This window comes from Myotis yumanensis, unplaced genomic scaffold (assembly GCF_028538775.1).
Source record: "Myotis yumanensis isolate MYYU_CA2020_CCGP unplaced genomic scaffold, mMyoYum1.0.hap1 SCAF_15, whole genome shotgun sequence".
Taxonomy (NCBI): domain Eukaryota; kingdom Metazoa; phylum Chordata; class Mammalia; order Chiroptera; family Vespertilionidae; genus Myotis; species Myotis yumanensis.
Window position 1 is genome coordinate 1,016,594 of NW_027223766.1, and position 8,319 is coordinate 1,024,912.

The window sequence follows — 8,319 nt, forward strand, 5'->3', positions numbered from 1 at the left end:
CCAGTGATACCATTTGATTTTTCCCCATTGGGTCTATAGTTCTTCAACATTATCGCAAATATTTCTTAAAATGTATTTGGATTCAGTAAAAGTTAAAAAGTTGGTTTCTTCCTACCTGCTCTCCTCGTGTGCCGGGAGCCGGTCCATCCTTGCTGCTTGACACAGTCACTGCAGGAAAGAAACATCTGCACAGCATATGTTTCAAGGGACCTGGCATATATAGCATATTGTTCTTAATATGTTTGCTCTCTTTAGCGCCATGTGTTTTAACCAAGGTCACCTCTCCGAGAAAGGTTGTTTCCCCAGGTGGGGATCTTTCCCTGAGGTTAGGGAGGGGATACAACCCCTTAATTAAGTGCCAGGCGGGTAGTTAAGCTACATAATCTTTACTCCCTGGAATGGAGATAAGAAACGCCCTAACCTTTGTAATAGAAATTGACAGGATTAAAATCGGCTGGTATAAATATGGATGTAACAAGACAATAAACATCAGATCCTCATCAGTTCCTAACCAGAACTCCGACCAGAACTTTGGCTGGAGATCCTGGCTATAGGTCCTGACTAGGCTGCTGATCAACTGAAGGCTGTCTTCGTGTCATTCCTTCTTCGCCGACTCCGTCCACACCTTTGGGGACCCCTGGACCTGCTGGGATTGGACCCCAGCACTCGTGGGTTGGTGAGAATGAGGGCCCTTCGCAGACCTGCCTGTAGGCATCTCCAGGTGGAGCCGGGGAGGGAGTCCCTGGGTGCAGGCAGACCTGCCCGCCGTCCTCACGTCCTCACTGAGCTGGGTGACAGACCCTGACACTCTCCTCCCACCACTAATATTTGTGGATAAAGTCCTATTTAAAGTGCAAATAAATATCAACAGCAACTTAATTTTTATTATACAAAGTTGGAAAGGATAGGAAGCGCTAAGGAGATTTTAAAATCACTCATAAATCCAACTTCTACAGGAAAGCATCCTGGCGCATTTTCAGTGTCTGTCTCAGCAGTCAGTCCTTGTTCTGTGTGTCAAGATAACACTGCCCAGTATATGGGACTATCAGACAGGTTCACAGTGAGTAAAAGATTGTGAGTCAAAATAATTAAAAATCACAGACTAAACTACAGGGTGGGGGCAGGCGTGGGTCCGATTCCTCATCCCTGGGTCATAAGGACGCTGGGGACGGTAAGAAAGATGGCCTTTCCAACAGAAGAACCTGGGAAGTGTCTCAGGGTCCAAAAGGAAGTTCAGAGACTGCTGACCAATAGGTTCCATTGTTGCTGGTGAGCCTGTGACACCAAAAAGAAGCCATTCTTTAGCGAATTCTGCACTAACTAGGAACATAGGAGGGAGCTGGGGTTGCTCATACCGAGTCTGAATGCAGCCCAAGGAGTAAGGCTCAGTCATTCTATGTGATCACAGGACCCATTTTTGTTGTTTTAACCTGAGGAATGGCTCAGTAAAAATGTAATTTTGAAATAGATCCCCTACTTATGGATTTCCAAATATTTTATAAACTGGGATGTGAGGAGTAATTGTGAACAATTCTTTTTACTCCAAAAAAACTGTCTTTATTAAATAGTCTTTAAAAACTAATCCTAAATTGGTGATCTTCACTGGTTAGAGAGGAGTGTTATTTCATTTACATATAAGGTAATAAAAACACAAAAACAGGAGTCCAGGTTCATAATAATTTTAATTTCTATTCACATGTATTACATTTGAAAGAGTTAGGTCAAGATTTTTTGGTGTGTGCAGACCAAGGAAAAATATATAACCACTAGAGGCACGGTGCATGAAATTCGTGCACTTGGGGGGGATCCCTTAGCCTGGCCTGTGCCCTCTCACAGCCTGGGAGCCCTGGGGGGATGTCTGACTGATCACTTAATGGGCCTGAGCCGTCAGTCAGACATCCTTAGCATTGCCACGGAGGTGGGAGAGGCTCCCACCACTGCTGCTGTGCTCGCCAGCTGTGAGTCCAGCTTCAGGCTGAGCAGTGCTGCACACTGACCATCGGGGGCAGCTTCTGCATCGAGTGTCTGCCCCAGCGGAGAGGGCCCGGCAGTGGCGGAGTGCAGACCTGGGTGCCTCGGGCCGCTGAAGGGTGTTTGACTGCGTGCTATTGTTGTGGGCACCCCTGGTGGCGGTGACAGGGGAAGAGATCGGGAGTCGGAGGTGCGGGTTGCAGCTACCCTCGAGGCTGGATCTTCTCCCTGTCTGGTCAGCCTACCTGTCCCTTCAGGGGTGCGGGGGCTGGGGTAGGGTGTCCCCCTGTCCCCCTGGCGGTGCAGCGGCTAGGGTAGGGTGTCCGTCTGTCACCCTGGAGGTGCGGGGGCTGGGGTAGGGTTTCTGTCTGTGCCCCCGTTGGTGCGGGGGCTGAGGTAGGGTGTCTACCTGTCCCCTGGCAGTGCGGGGGCTGGGGTAGGGTATCCTTCCACCCCCCCTGGGAGTGTGGGGGCTGGGATAGGGTGTCTGTCTGTCTCCCTGGGGGTGCAGAGGCTGGGGTAGGGTGTCCATCTGTCCCCGCAGTGGTGCAGGGGCTGGGGTAGGGTTTCTGTCTATGCCCCCGTTGGTGTGGGGGCTGAGATAGGGTGTCTACCTGTCCCCCTGGCAGTGTGGGGGCTGGGGTAGGGTGTCTGTCTGTACCCCCGGTGGTGCGGGGGTTGGGGTAGGGTTTCTGTCTGTGCCCCCATTGGTTCGGGGGCTGAGGCAGGGTGTCTGGCTGTCCCCCTGGGGGTTTGGGGGCTGGGGTAGGGTGTCTGTCTGTCCCCCTGGCAGTGTGGGGGCTGGGTAGGGTGTCCGTCTGTTCCCCTGGGGGTTTGGGGGCTGGGGTAGGGTGTCTGTGTGTCCCCCTGGCAGTGTGGGGGCTGGGGTAGGGTGTCTGTCTGCCCCCTGGGGGTTTGGGGGCTGGGGTAGGGTGTCTGTCTGTCCCCCTGGCAGTGTGGGGGCTGGGGTAGGGTGTCTGTCTGTTCCCCTGGGGGTTTGGGGGCTGGGGTTGGGTGTCTGGCTGTCTCCCTGGGGGTGCGGGGGCTGGGGTAGGGTGTCTGTGCAGGGGAATTGGAAGAGCTCCCCATGGCCGCTTCCTCTTCCTTCTTTGCAGTCCGGGCTCCTGTCAGGCGCTCTCCTCAGACCTCCGGGAACTTGGCTCCTGCCGCCCACCTCCTGCTGGTCTGTCAATATGCAAATTGGTTGTTACTGGGACACCATAAGAGACAATTAGCATATTACCTCTTTATATGTACAGATAGTATTTCTTTTTAAATACTAAAGTAGTTTTGTTATAAACAGCAGTATTAATTCCTGTAATTATTGATATTTAAATAATTCAAGCCATATTCCCCTTTATTTTGCTAATTTTTATAGGAATGTTTTTCCAAAGAACACAAAGGAATGAGCAAAAATCACATTAAGAGTGTTCATATGATTCCCTGGTATTTTTAGTATAATAGATATTTCTAAAATATACATAAAATGTTTACCTCTTCAAGTCCTTTTCTCCTACACATTAAAATATTATTCCATTTTAATTGATCATTAGTGGTAATGTTTCCTAAGAATTCAGCTTTCAGCTTTTTTTCTTCCTGGCATATTTCTCAGATCATCAATTATTAACAAACATTTAACTAAATCAGTTGAATTTTATTTAAAGAAATTTTTTCATAAAGTGAGTTGCCTTAGAAATACAAGGAACCTTTTTTTTTTTTTAATATATTTTATTGGTTTTTTTACAGAGAGGAAGGGAGAGGGATAGAGAGTTAGAAACATCGATGAGAGAGAAACATCGATGAGCTGCCTCCTGCACACTCCCCACTGGGTATGTGCCTACAACCAAGGTACATGCCCTTGACCGGAATCGAACCCGGGACCCTTGAGTCCGCAGGCCAACGCTCTATCCACTGAGCCAAACCGGTCAGGGCAAGGAACCTTTTTTAATAACAGTTTTCACCATATTGCCCAGACAGAATTACCACAATGGGACAAATTATATACCTGATTTTCTTAGATGGTCAAATGTATTTGTCCCAACTCAGTGGGTGAATTTCTCATTGCCAAGTAGCCTATAATGCTGCAGCTTTTTAAATTTTAGTTCTTTATAAATGAGTCATGTGGTCTGTGTACATGGAGCCCTTCCCAGGAGACCGAGACGTCCTGAAGGCGGGCTGTGCCTAGTTTTCTCCGTGGCACCCACCGCAGCACGGGCACCGGGGTCTGAGGGGGGAGGCAAGGAGAGGTTTCCGTGAGCACTCTGTGCTCCTGTCAGCATTTCATACAAGACAAGAAACGATCCTTATTCTTCATGTCCAGCTTCTTTACCTTCATTATCCGATTTTGTCAGGCAGGTGCATTAGTTTCAGCTGCCATAGCCAATTGCCACAAACTGGGTGGCTTAAAAAATATAGAGGTTTCTTCTCAGACAGTTTTGGAGGCCAGAAGTCTGAACTCAGGATACAGGCTGGGCCATGCTCCCCGGGACTCCTGCCCAATCTCACAGTTCTCAAACTGTGGGTCGTGACCCCTTTGGGCGTCGAACGACCCTTTCAAAGGGGTCGCCCAAGACCATTGGAAAACACATATATAATTACATATTGTTTTTATGATTAATCACCATGCTTTAATTATGTTCAATTTGTAACAATGAAAATACATCCTGCATATCAGATATTTACATTACGATTCATAACAGTAGCAAAGTTACAGTTATGAAGTAGCAACGAAAATAATTTTATGGTTGGGGGTCCCCACAACATGAGGAGCTGTATGAAAGGGTCATGGCATTAGGAAGGTTGAGAATCACTGTCTTAGAGGAATAAATTATTTTTCTAATGTTTGGAAGTCACTGTTAAACACTGTTATTTTCTTCTATTGAAAACTCTATTATAAAACATATCCATCTGAGTGACTGATCCTCTGATTCCCATAAGTATTTGCCGTCCCTGCTTGTCCCCCATCCCCTACTCCTTTCCTCCTCCACATGGCAACAGAATAACCACGTGGCCAGGTGGGCGACCGCATGGCTGACCCTCCAGGCTCAAACCTCCCCTCTCGTGGGCTGTTGGGAGGGTGGGACAGCCAGCTTCTGACCCATCCCAAGCCCTTCTCCAGCAGCCCCATCAGGAAGGAAGTCGGACCTTCATCCTCCCACTCCTGTGTCTCCCTCAGCTGGTCAGGACTTAGGTGGTGAGGAGGAGGAGTTACTTAGTAACCGCCTCAGCGACCAAGTGTATTAGGAAGCTTTTATTTCCCACATGATTTGTGAGCATAAAACAGTGAATCGGAAAAGCTCCTAAAAGGCCGCAGCCAAAGATATGATCAATGTGTAGTTAAAGGAAAGGTAACACTCTGTCCCGGGGGGAGAGGGACTTATTTTTAGTTTAGACCCAAACTGCAAGTTACTCTTCTGGTCAAAAGGAGCAAAATACAATTAGGGACCTGACCCACCCCACGCCCTCCCTGCCCCCAGGGGCAGGACACACACCTGAGCTTTGTCATTCTGAAAAGCTACCCAGGCCTCCATGGCCTGTCAACTCCTCACGCACTTTAACTCCTCCTGGAAGGAGCAGGATATAAGTAAGTGCCTACTCACCTTCCAGCATCCAGCTCAAGTGTCGCCTTCGCTGCAGAACCGAGGGCGTCCCCGACTCCCAGACCTCGTCATGCCTTCCTCTGTGCCGTCGCGTGTAACACGCGTGCTGCGCAGTTTGCCTCTCACATGGGAAGACGGGCCCTCGGGGCAGGGTCTCGCCTCCAGTGTGTCCACTAAAATGCCAGTCCCAGATGCTCCTGTGAGTGTGGAGAAGTGAGGACCTGTCTCACTCGGCGGCTGAGCAGACACGCCTGCCTACTTCTGTGCTGCTCTTTTTTCACTCCTTTCTTTTAACTGGAGACGGAGCCTCCTCTTCTTCCTGTTCAGTGAGATCATGGGCTTGAGAGGGGGAAGCATGACGCTGTGAGGGGTGCCCAGCTGGATCCGCAGGCCCCAGTCAGCGGAGGATGCCTTTCTCCCTCACATGTACCCAAAGAACGAGTCTCGACAACAACCCAAATTTTAACAATGTTCTCTAATCACATATTTTCTTTCCGTCTTAATTTATGAGAAGAGTTGAAAAACTGAAAGTACTTGGTAATATTGAACATATGATTTTGTATATGGTACTTCAAAAAGAAGGGATTTTTTCTGTAGAAATAACATCAGTCCCTCATTGCAGTGGAATATTTGACTTTTTCTTTTTCTTACTTCATAAACAAACACATGAAGGGCACATTCAATCCTGGTTTTCTCCCTAATGTCCCAGATGGTGGTAACGTGGTGGGTAGTGAGCAGCTCTCCATTCACAGCACCTGTACGGTCACAGTGACAGAACTGCCAGGCATGGCGGGTCATCCGCTACCACTTTTCTAACTGAACCCCAAGGTTCTATTTTCTGTGAAATTGAAACTGGAAACAAATCTTTGGACAATTCTGACCTGGAAGTCCTGTCTGTAGGTCAGCCTCTAACTTTCCATAACCAGCTGAGCAAACAGCTGACACAGGGGTGCCCCTGACCTCTGGTCCTTCCCGTTAAGATCCACTTCTTCTGGTCAGAGATGCAAAGAGCAGCGAAGGCAGAGAGGAAGCCGGTGCAGGGAAGGGGTGGGACAGCGGCAGCAAGCAGTGAGGCAGACCAGGCTGGGCAGGTGAGCAATTCCCGCCATAGCTGACGCTGGAAGGAGCTGTGGAGAGTGGTCATGTTCGAAATTAGCAGGGGACTGAGAAGGACCGCAGGGCCGAGTGTCCAGTGCCACAGCCAGGAGCAGTGCTAGAGCTCCTGGATTCATCCCTCCCCGGTCCTGGCCATCCTCCTCTTGGCACCCTCGCACATGCCTTGTAGGGAGCTCATGTTCGCTCTTCACAAGGGACTGTAACTTCCTCTTGTGAAGTAGAACTTTCACAATTCTGTGAAAAATAAATTGTCCTGGGGCAAGGCTGAGGGCGTCCCATTAGGGTCCGTGTTGCCCTGCCCAGAGCTCCCAGTCCAGGGGAGGAGGTGGAGTTTGTGTGGGAATGGCCATTGGGTCAGGGGGAGCTCCTGGCACAAGAGGGAGCCAACCATAGGCTGGTGGGGAGCTAGACGGGGCGGGCTTAGAGCAAAAGGCTCTTGTAACTGGACTGTCTGTCCTCCTGCTAAATGTGGGTTAGACTTACCAGTCGGCAGCGAGAGAGCAGCCCACAAGAGGGAAAGAACAGAGACAAGATGGGGAGGGAATAGAATCGCTTGTTTTTGAGGGGCCCGGGTTCCTCACACGTCCACACACAGCCTCACCTTGCAATGAGGGGGCTCTGGCCTCTCCTTCTTGCATGTAAAATAGCCTGTCATTCACATCCCTCGGAAGTGACCCAGATCTGCTCTGGCGACAAATAAAACGCTCCGACCTCAGCTGCTTAAAACAGCTCAGGTTTCCTTCCCTTTAAATGCCCAGCGCGAGGCATCACCCACTCCAAGGTGCAGAAGCGAGGGCACGGGGGCCTTCTCGATGCCGCGGCAGAGAGCGTCCCGGGAGGTCGTGTGTAGCAACCTGAACAAGAACAGGGCACACGCGCACCCGGGCTTTCCCTGCTGCGCGCTCCCGCCCGGTGTCAAAGGCAATGATCGCGCGTGGAGTTGCGCGGACTCTCCAGTCTCAGGAACACGACTAAGTCTGCGTCTGCTCATCACCGCCCCAGCACTACCCCCGGAAGAAGCCCCGGTGTTACGGCTTTTTAATTGAATTTACTGGGGTGGCATTACAATTATGTAGGTTCAGGGGAACAATTCTATACACAGCGACTGTTTGTTGTACTGTGTCCTCCCCCCAAGTCAGCTCTCCTTCCGTCACCGTTTACCCCTTCACCCTCCCCCTTCCCTCGGCGACAGCCGCCTCGCTGTCCGAGTCCGAGCGCTGCTGCTGCTGCAGCCCCGCCTTCCCCGCCTCCCCCTTGGCCCCCAGCGGGGAATGTCTGACTCCTCGGCCGCCTCCCACGTCCAGTCTGGCGCCACCTGTAGACGCTCGTCTCTTGGCTCCGCCCGGACGGCCTCCGTCTCCCGTGGTCTCCCGCTCGGAGACCCCCATCGGCGGGGACCCTTATCACCCGCACCCAGTATTTTCGCCGACACCTGACCGCCCGTCCCCAGAGCGTCTGTCCCGCGCCGGCTGCCGGGAGGGGACAGGGGACCGGGGACAGGGCCCGGCCGCTGGTACGCGAGACCCAGCCGACTCCGCCCCCGGCCCGTGCGTCACGAGGGGCGGGCCGTACGTCCAGGGGGCGGAGCCAGAGGGCGGTTCGCGCAGACCACGCCCCGCGCCGTGGCCCCGCC

General features: G+C 51.4%; 1 long non-coding RNA gene across 1 annotated transcript; it reads right to left on the reverse strand.

Moving 5' to 3' along the window:
• Window positions 1-1,663: 1,663 nt before the first annotated feature.
• LOC138992886 (uncharacterized) lies at window positions 1,664-8,208 on the reverse strand. Its single transcript, XR_011468196.1, has 3 exons — window positions 8,100-8,208; window positions 5,571-6,697; window positions 1,664-3,156 (listed from the first exon to the last, which is right to left on the reverse strand). It is a non-coding gene; the product is annotated as an uncharacterized lncRNA (long non-coding RNA).
• Between the last annotated feature and the right edge of the window lie 111 nt (window positions 8,209-8,319).